Source organism: Monopterus albus, unplaced genomic scaffold (assembly GCF_001952655.1).
Source record: "Monopterus albus unplaced genomic scaffold, M_albus_1.0 scaffold264.1, whole genome shotgun sequence".
NCBI lineage: Eukaryota > Metazoa > Chordata > Actinopteri > Synbranchiformes > Synbranchidae > Monopterus > Monopterus albus.
This window is the reverse complement of record NW_018128144.1, coordinates 1345644-1354549: the sequence shown is the minus strand read 5'-3', so window position 1 is coordinate 1354549 and position 8906 is coordinate 1345644. Positions and strand designations below refer to the sequence as shown.

General features: G+C 38.9%; 1 long non-coding RNA gene across 1 annotated transcript; it reads left to right on the top strand.

Annotated features, from left to right (window-relative positions):
* The first annotated feature begins 7965 nt into the window (after positions 1-7965).
* Positions 7966-8706, top strand: LOC109972645 (uncharacterized). The gene is made up of 4 exons (XR_002276723.1): positions 7966-7981; positions 8183-8241; positions 8351-8478; positions 8601-8706. It is a non-coding gene; the product is annotated as an uncharacterized LOC109972645 (long non-coding RNA).
* Positions 8707-8906: the final 200 nt, after the last annotated feature.

The window sequence follows — 8906 nt, the reverse complement described above, 5'->3', positions numbered from 1 at the left end:
CTTCCTACTGCCACTTCAGAAGCAGCAGAGTCTCGTTCCTGGGAGAGGATCCCTGTCACCTGTTGAGAGATACTCATCACAGTATTGTTCAGCGTGCGCACATATTCACTTAAGGCCTCATGTTGTACTATCACCGGTGGTGAATCAGTAGGAGCAACTGTGAATGGACATGGCATTTTCCTGCCTGTCAAAAGTTCATGAGGACTGACACTCAAAGTGGCTGTTGGAGTTGATCTGAGATTAAATAGCACAATGGGGAGAGCTGGACACTCGGGCGAAGAGAGGGGCGGAGCTGTCAACTGATCACCACCTGGTGGTGAGCTGGATCCGATGGCGGGGGAGGAAGCTCTCCTTCCTGATGACTGCTTGGCTGTCTGCGTGTGACATACGTGTCTGTTTAAACCTCCCACCGACTGATCTCAGCTCCCTGAAGCACACACTGCTTTGATCACATGTATCAGAGCTGAAGATTCAACCCTTGGCAGTATGGGGCACCGAATGTAAAAATAGCACTTAAACTAGTTTTCTCACATTTAGCTGAATGTGACAATAAGTTTTCTCACATTTAGCTAAATATGACAAAGTCTAAATGTAAATGTTAAATGTCTCGCCAAGTGTAAAACTGAATATTTAGTAACTCCACAGTCTTGCCCTATGACAGCACAGCACACAGCCCCGCCCATGATGCTGAACTCGAATCAGTGATGATGACTCAAAGACCTCAAACCCAGAGTCAGGTGTGGGCGGGGCTGTGTTTGAGGTCTTTGAGTCATCATCACTGATTCGAGTTCAGCATCATGGGTCGGGCTGCGTGCTGTGCTGTAATAGGGCAAGGCTGTGGGCAGCCTGCTTGTTTCTCTAAGCTGAGGATTAAACTCAAAGGAGAAAACATTTATCAAAGAACATAAACACTGTGGCAGAAAGAAAAATGATGACGCAGTGGAGATGTTAAAAGTTGAACTTGTACACTCCCACAAAGAAAGGAAATTGCTGCATTTTGCTACAATTTATCTGATCTTTTAAAATGCAATTATATGATTAGAATTAACTTTGGATTCTAAGCAGGATAAGAGTGAAATGAATTTAGAACAGCTCATTTCACTAGTTCCATTACAACAGGTAGGCTACATTATAACAAGACAATATAAGAGCTTGTGAACCAGATGGGCTGAGCCATAAATCAATCTTGGTAATTTGCACCTACAATAACCAAAAGACACATAACACAAAAATAGTTAAAGGCCATGAAACAACCAAAACTACCAGAGTGTGTTGCTCCATCTCTCAGTCCTTTCCTACTCTGACCAGAGGAATTTAGAGAGTCAGTGCAGGATTTATTCTTGAACTCAGCTCCAGGTGATATATAGGCCACATAAAGGCACATACATTGGACAAAGAAGTGAAGACTCTTTCTAACATTTATACTACATTCCTATGCTACTGTATATAATGCCTCTCTAACTGCACAGGACAGCTAAACAATGTTAGCTGACAACTGTAGAAGAAAATTCTTGATAAAATGATATAGTGCTATGTTATGTATTTGCAAAACTGTTCAAATAATTGTTTAATCTGTTTGACCTTGGAAAGACTTGACCTGTGCCCATGAAATGCTGTGTGCAGAGAGACTCAGAACAACAGGAAGTCATGCAGATACATACTGAGATGACTAAACTGTCTGCACGAGAATAGTGTGTGGGTGTAAGGTCTGATTGTCTTGGCTTCAGATTATCAACATTTATCAACATTATATGAAATTCTAGGACTGACATTATAATCTGCATTAGCAAATATATCTACAAGTTTACTTTAGTATCATATGCTTTATGATTTACTTTTGCTTTAACCAGTTCACTTGTCTTTAAGAATATAGGAGACATGTGTAAGGCTGTAGGAGTAGACAGGAAACCACAGAACAGGAAGTAGACCAGGTCGCATAGCAATGCTGGCGCTCTTCCTAAATCTGCAGACGACAACTAACTGTTTATAAAGACGTATGTAGGAGGGTAATGTCTAGGTCAAAAGGTCAGGATGTTGTACTTGGTGTCACCTGCAGCAGCTATGCACTGACTTCTCTGTGTGATGGGGCTTCAGATAGAGACGGAACCCAGAGCTCTGTATTGCTTGTCTTGAATATTGTTTTCTTCATCAAGATTGTAATAAATATTTTAAAGGTTGTTCTGACTTCGACCCTTCCTCAGAAATGAACATGCAGGGCGCTTAGGTCCTACACAACATATTACTTTTACTTTATTAGGTTTTTGGTCAACATACAAAATTAAAATTTCAATTATTACACAAAAAAAATCACAAACCGTAAAAGTACATACATCCATTTGAGATAAATAAAAACAAGATATTTATTGAACAAAGGTGTAGGCTGAAACTAAAGCTTATTATGCCTACCCTTAACTCCACACAGGAGCACTAATGGACATAAACTTAATATAAAAAATATCAAATATTCTGAATATATATTTAAGGAATATGCATTATAATAATTATCTTTATTATTATTTTTATAATTATAATTCTTGAATGTATCTTTTTATTACCATTTTTTTGATAAATTTTTTAAGCTATGGTAATGAAGTAGCCTTTTTAAATTCATCAGGAAAATTATTCCACAACTGAACACCTCTATTAGATGGGCAGTTACTACTTAAATTAATTCTACAATATGGTTTATTGAACATATATGTCTCTCTCATAATTACTTTCCCCTCACACTGAACATAACTTGCAAGGACTGAGGGAAAGTTTGCTGTTTTGCCTTATACATAAGTTTAGCAGTAGACAAATCTACCAAATCATAAAATTTTAATATTTTCAATTCCTGTATTAACCTTGTATTAGAATATTTTGTCTGAATGAATGCTTAGCTACACTCCACGTGACAACATGCACACACATTGAGTTTCCTCATTTTGTTATGACTAGGTAAAATCCAGCTGCTCCAAGCCTGTGGAGCTCTAGATAAGAGATGGAGTCGTCGGACTGACTCCATCTTGTGATGTTTTGTATTCTTTCTATGTAAGGGGTTAGCCCAAAACTTATAAATGTATTAGAGGCTTTGTGTGGCCAGGAACTCCTCTCTCCAGTTAGTGTCTCTGGATGAAGGAACAACCTTGTGGTTTAAAATAAGTCAGCACTAAATGAAGAAAAACGGACTCCTTCGTTATTCAGAGCTGTGCAATAAAAGAACTGGGGTATTACACTAATACCATAAATTTTGTTTTAGATAAGTTCAGAGACAATTTATTCAAATCAAACAAGTTCTTTAATTTGTGCAGTTCTCTCTCCACTACCCTTACCAACTGTTCCAAATTTTCACCAGAACAATAAACACTGGTGTCATCTGCAAACAAAACATACTTGAAAACATCAGATACCTTTCAAATCTTATTAATATAAAGTAAAAACTTAGGTCCCAAGACCACACCTTGTGGAACTCCACAATTTCTTTTCTGCAAATTGGACTCTACACCATTTATGTGCACATACTGAAACCTGTCAAATAATTTTCAACCCAAGAATGTGCTATCCCCCTAAAACCATAGTTTTGCAATTTATGTAATAAAATTTTATGATCTATTGTATCAGACGCTTTCTGTAAATCTAAAAATATTTCAACTGTATACTGTTTTTTATTTATTGCTTTTGTAACATTTTCCACTAAATTCGTAATTGCCATTGATGTGAACCTATGTGCTCTAAATCCAAACTGTTCTTCTGTTAAAATATTATTTAATTCAATATAGTTATCCAACCTTTTAACACATAACTTTTCTAATATGTTAGAAAATTGAGAAAGCAAAGAAATGGGTCTATAATTAGTAAACAAATGCTTGCTACCACCTTTACATAATAAAAGAACCTTGGCTATTTTCATTTCATTTGGAAAGATGCCAGTTTTAAATGACTGATTACAAATAAAAGTAAAGGGCTGAACAATAATGTACATTATTTTCTTAACTATAAACATATCCAAACCATTTTTAACTATCAATTTTTTCCTTTACAATAGCTCAGAATTTTTAATATTTCATCTTCATTGGTTGGACTTTAAAAAAAAAGAATTAGATCCCTTATAAATAGACATTTTTAAGGATTTATTTTGTGGATATGATATTTTATTTGCTAAAGTAGAACCAATTTTATCTTTTATCTTTCCTATTCCTTACAAACAATTCATGTCCATCTAACTCTACATCTAGTACCTTATCACCCAGCCATGTTTCAGAAACAGCAACTACGCTAAACTTTGGGAATATGTTAACCCTGCGATGGATTGGCAACCTGTCCAGGGTGTACCCTGCCTTCGCCTGATTGCCGACCGGAATTGGCTCTGCCCCCCGCAACCCCGTTCAGGGACTAAGCTGAAGCTTCTGATTCAGTAGAAGGTCAACAGATCTGACATCTCTTCAAAAGTTACCGAGCTACAGCCTGAAGAAAAAGCAATTAATGAAATACTGTTTTCCTTCAAACTAACAATGAAATCACTGTGATTCCACAGGCTTGGAGTTGGTTTTCATGGTCAGGGAATCATTATGAGGGTAAAACTATCATGGGAATAGTGCTTTTAGGTGGAATGGCATTTTGGGGAAGCTGAGCTGCCTTGACAGTGCTTTAAATTGAATCTCTTTCTGACATCACCTTGGGTTCTGGTAAACTGTTCTGGTAAATTGTAATTGTATTTTTCACTATTTTCTGATATTTGAGGGACTAAACAATAATCATTTAATTTTAAGAAAGATATTTATTTAGTGATAATGACAATAATAACTAACATGACAATTTTAAAGTAATACTCATGGATGGATACTACTGGTTTTAATTGTGAAACTATAACTGAGGGACTATGTCTCTCAGCTGGCCAGTTTTTTTTTTCTCCCGGAGGAGCTGGAGGAAGTGTCTGGAGAGAGGGAAGTCTGGGCATCTTTGCTTAGACTGCTGCCCCCGCGACCCGGTCCCGGATAAGCGGAGGAAAATGGGTGGATGGATGGATGGTTATGGTGCCTCCTAGTATGCTGGGGTTGCTAAACATACTGCATAGGGACAAAGTTTTCAGTTTCAGTTATGGACTATAGGGTCCAAAATATGAAAGCAATACATGTTTCTTGACCACTGGTAATGGCCGTGATATAAGTCCCCAAAATGTGACTGTGTAAACAGATCTACATCCCAACAGCATGAGTAATACCAGGCCCATAAACAAACATCATTAGAAGAGACTGAGGAGGTATTTTCCAGGAATATACTACGATGCACAAAGTGACAGCTCATAGCTGCTTTTGAGTAATATAATATTATTGCTTTTATTTGGAGCATTGAAATATGGTAGCCAGTGGCAACAAGTAGAGAAGGGTTAGAGAAATGGCAGAAGACACGAGGGAGTGTGCAACTGTAGGTGTACTTGAGTCAATAGGGAATGGTGGACTGGAGAGCAGAAGGGAGGCAAGGGATGAAAAAAGAGGGATAGAAGTATAGGCGGAGAGGAGAGGGGACAGGAAAATCAATAGTCATCAAACATGAATTGCACACTGAAATTACTTCTTAAGTTCCATCAGGAAAGTGAGTGGGAGGTGAGAGGTGGGAGTGGGAGGTGCAGTGGGGAACCTGAATGCCAACTTCTGTGTGTCATTCAACAGCACTGACTCAGGGTGCTTTCACACCTACAGCATTTAGTTCGACTGAATCGAACTGGAGTTCGTTTTCCCTCTTGGTGCAGTTTGTTTTATCTGGTGTAAACACGGTAATTGCACTCGAGTGCGCACCAAAACAACCGCACCGAGACCCCCAAAATGAGGTGGTCTCGATCCGCATCATCTAGCGAACTCTGGTGCGGTCCTGCTGGTGAGAACGCGTACCGAACAACGCGTACCGAACCAAAACGGGACCAAAGGCCGTGAATCACATGATTTGAGGGCATTGGATTATGGGTAGATTTTATTTCCTGTCACCCAAAACATGCGCCAGGATGAATCGTGGGCAAACTGTACGACTTGGTTTAAGTGGTAAATGCAAGTAACGTAATACAAAATAACCAAGGCCAGGCCCAACCCGCGTATATTGACCTCCAACCTCTCTCGTCACAGAAACGTAGACTTTCTTCCTTTTATTTACTTTTTCTGTTCTCGCGGCAGAGACATCTGACCAATAAGCAGAGAGAATGTTCTCACGTAGTTTTACGTGACGTGTTTTGGTGCGCTTGGATTTTTCTGTGTGTGAAACGAAACCGAACCAAGGAGACATTGCTACATGTTTACGAACTCATCAACTGATCCAAAGCAAACGAATTAAGGTGTGAAAGCACCCTCAATCACTGAGCTCACCTCTGGTCTGCACCCACAGCAGAGCCCAGCACACTGCAGGGATGTTCTCATAAAAGCATAGCCATGCTCCTCATGTAATAATTGAATTAGATGAAGCTAAGTTTCTTTTCCTATTTTTTATTCCTTAGTTATATGTATTACTATTGCATTGATGACTGCTAAAACAGCTTACTCTTTCATGTTTGTCTGTTAAAAGAATGTGTCTGCAGGAGGTCTGTGCTTTGAAGTTGACTTAATGTTCTGTATCTGCTGTTCGTTTATTAGGGTTTTTATGGACAGGATGTCTGCTCTTTGAAGATGACCAGATGTTTCTGTTTCTGTTAGCTGGCGTCTGACTATAACATTCACACACCATTTGATTTGCATATTTAGTAGCTGGTTTGCTCACGCCTATGGCCAATAGCATTAGGGTACATGTACAGTAAGTTCAACCTGTGTCCGGGGCGGTTCCCGCCCACAAAGATAAATGAAACTAGACAATGCTCTGACGCTGTAAGATTTGATTCTTATAGGCTCTAGTTACTTTATAACCTTTAGTTACGTTTCAGTTCTTCATTGTCTTTTAGTTACTTTTTATACCTTTTACTTTCCTTGCTTATACATGTTAAAACTGTATTGATAATTGTCCAGAACTACTGAGTTTTGGTTACTTTAATACATTCATTTATTTATTATATCTTCCAATTGTACTGATGAGAGTCAAGTGATACTGAAGTAGAAATTGACTACTTTAACTTCTGTGTAGACATAGTGTTTGTATTCACGAGGTCCTGCTTTGTCCTGTAATAGGATTACACAGGTAGGGGTCTACAGCACAGATGACCCATTGTTCATTTGCCGCCTGGAAAATCACATCACAACACACACACCTGGTTTTGATCACATTTCAGCAGGCAGGACTTAACCTACTCATGCCAAATGACCAACAAGATTACGAAGTGTTGAGTATAGCACCTCTGTCCAGGGCAGAGCAGCCCAAAAAGATAAATGTATTGTTAAAACATAATTCAGGGTTCAGAGGACAGAATTCCTGCGGGAGCTCTGTCCCTCTGATCCCAGCACTGTAAGGCCTACCTGTGCTCAGACTTTCAGTAAACTTTCTGTTGATTTCCTCTCCTGTCTTCACTTCTCATGCTTCCAACAAAAGAATTGGGTTATTGTCTAACAACACTCTTAGATGAAGAAAGGAATTAAAAAAATAGGAAAGGAAACATAAGTTCATATGACTCAAATATTACAAACTTCAAATATTGCACATAGTATTTCACCTAGTGGAGCTGAATATGGTATTTCGCATAGTGAGGTAATAAGGGGTTATTGCACGTTTCTCACAAAACTCACAAGACTACGATAAGACTCAGAAAAGACTTTTAAAAGACTAAAGTCTGACACCTATTCAGAAAGTTTTAGTCATAGGGCAGAGATACACCAAGCTGATTTAACCGGTTCCTATTGTGACATTGTATAATTACACAAAGTTGTTTATTCATACCTGACATCCAGAGCCCGAGTGTCTCCTGTTTACCATGTATTGGGTTGAGTCCTCCAGCTCCACCTTGTTTCTTCTTCGTTTGTCCCACAAATGTCATATAAATATGGTGCTGTATCAGACCCTCTTCCCTTTTGATATGTTCCACTGGGAAGAGGTCAGTTATAATCCGTTGTCATCCTTTTATTTCATATGCCCACATCCTTATTTTTACCTCTTCTGTGTAAATGGTGACTGTTCATACACTCATACATGTACTGCTATAAAACTGTTGTGACATTTGACTGTGCTAATTACTCAGCCTTGTTCTGACGACGATGTATGCCAACGCACTAACATGATATATTGTTTTATATAGATTGGGCTTGAGGTCCGGCAGCACATGCTAAGTGCTGATTGTTCATTTCATGTTGTCAGGTATGTTATCTGAATATCTTGCCCCTTTTGATCTGTTCCACTGGGAAGAGATTGGGCTTGAGGTCCGGCAGCACATGCTAAGTGCTGATTGTTCATTTCATGTTGTCAGATTAAACGAAGCGCACCTCCAAACGCAGTCCTGGTGTTTCATGGGTCCTTCAGCCACCACACAAGCCCCAGCACAACACAATGCAGAAGTCCACCGGTCACACTGACATGGAAGACAAGCCCCAAAAGGTACTCAATGATGGCCTGTAATATTTGAGTTTTCTTTCCTATTTTTTATTCCTTACTTATATGTACCACTATTGCATTGATGACTGTTAAAACTACTTGTCTTTCCTGTTTGTCTGTTAAAGAATGTGTATGCAGAACATCTGCACTTTGAAGTTCACCAGTTGGGGATGATGACGAGGCTCCTGTGGAAGATTTGTCATCCTGAGCCCAGCGCTGTATGGCTTGACATGTGACCAGACTTCGATTAAATGTTCTGTTGATTTTATACAGTCCTCTTCTGTCTTCACTTCTTTGGCTTTTGTAGAAAGAAATTCTTGATAAAATGATACAGTGCTATGTTATGTACTTGCAAAACAGTTCCAATAATTGTTTAATCTGTTTGACCTTTGTAAAGACTTGACCTGTGGACATGAAATGCTGAGTGAGTA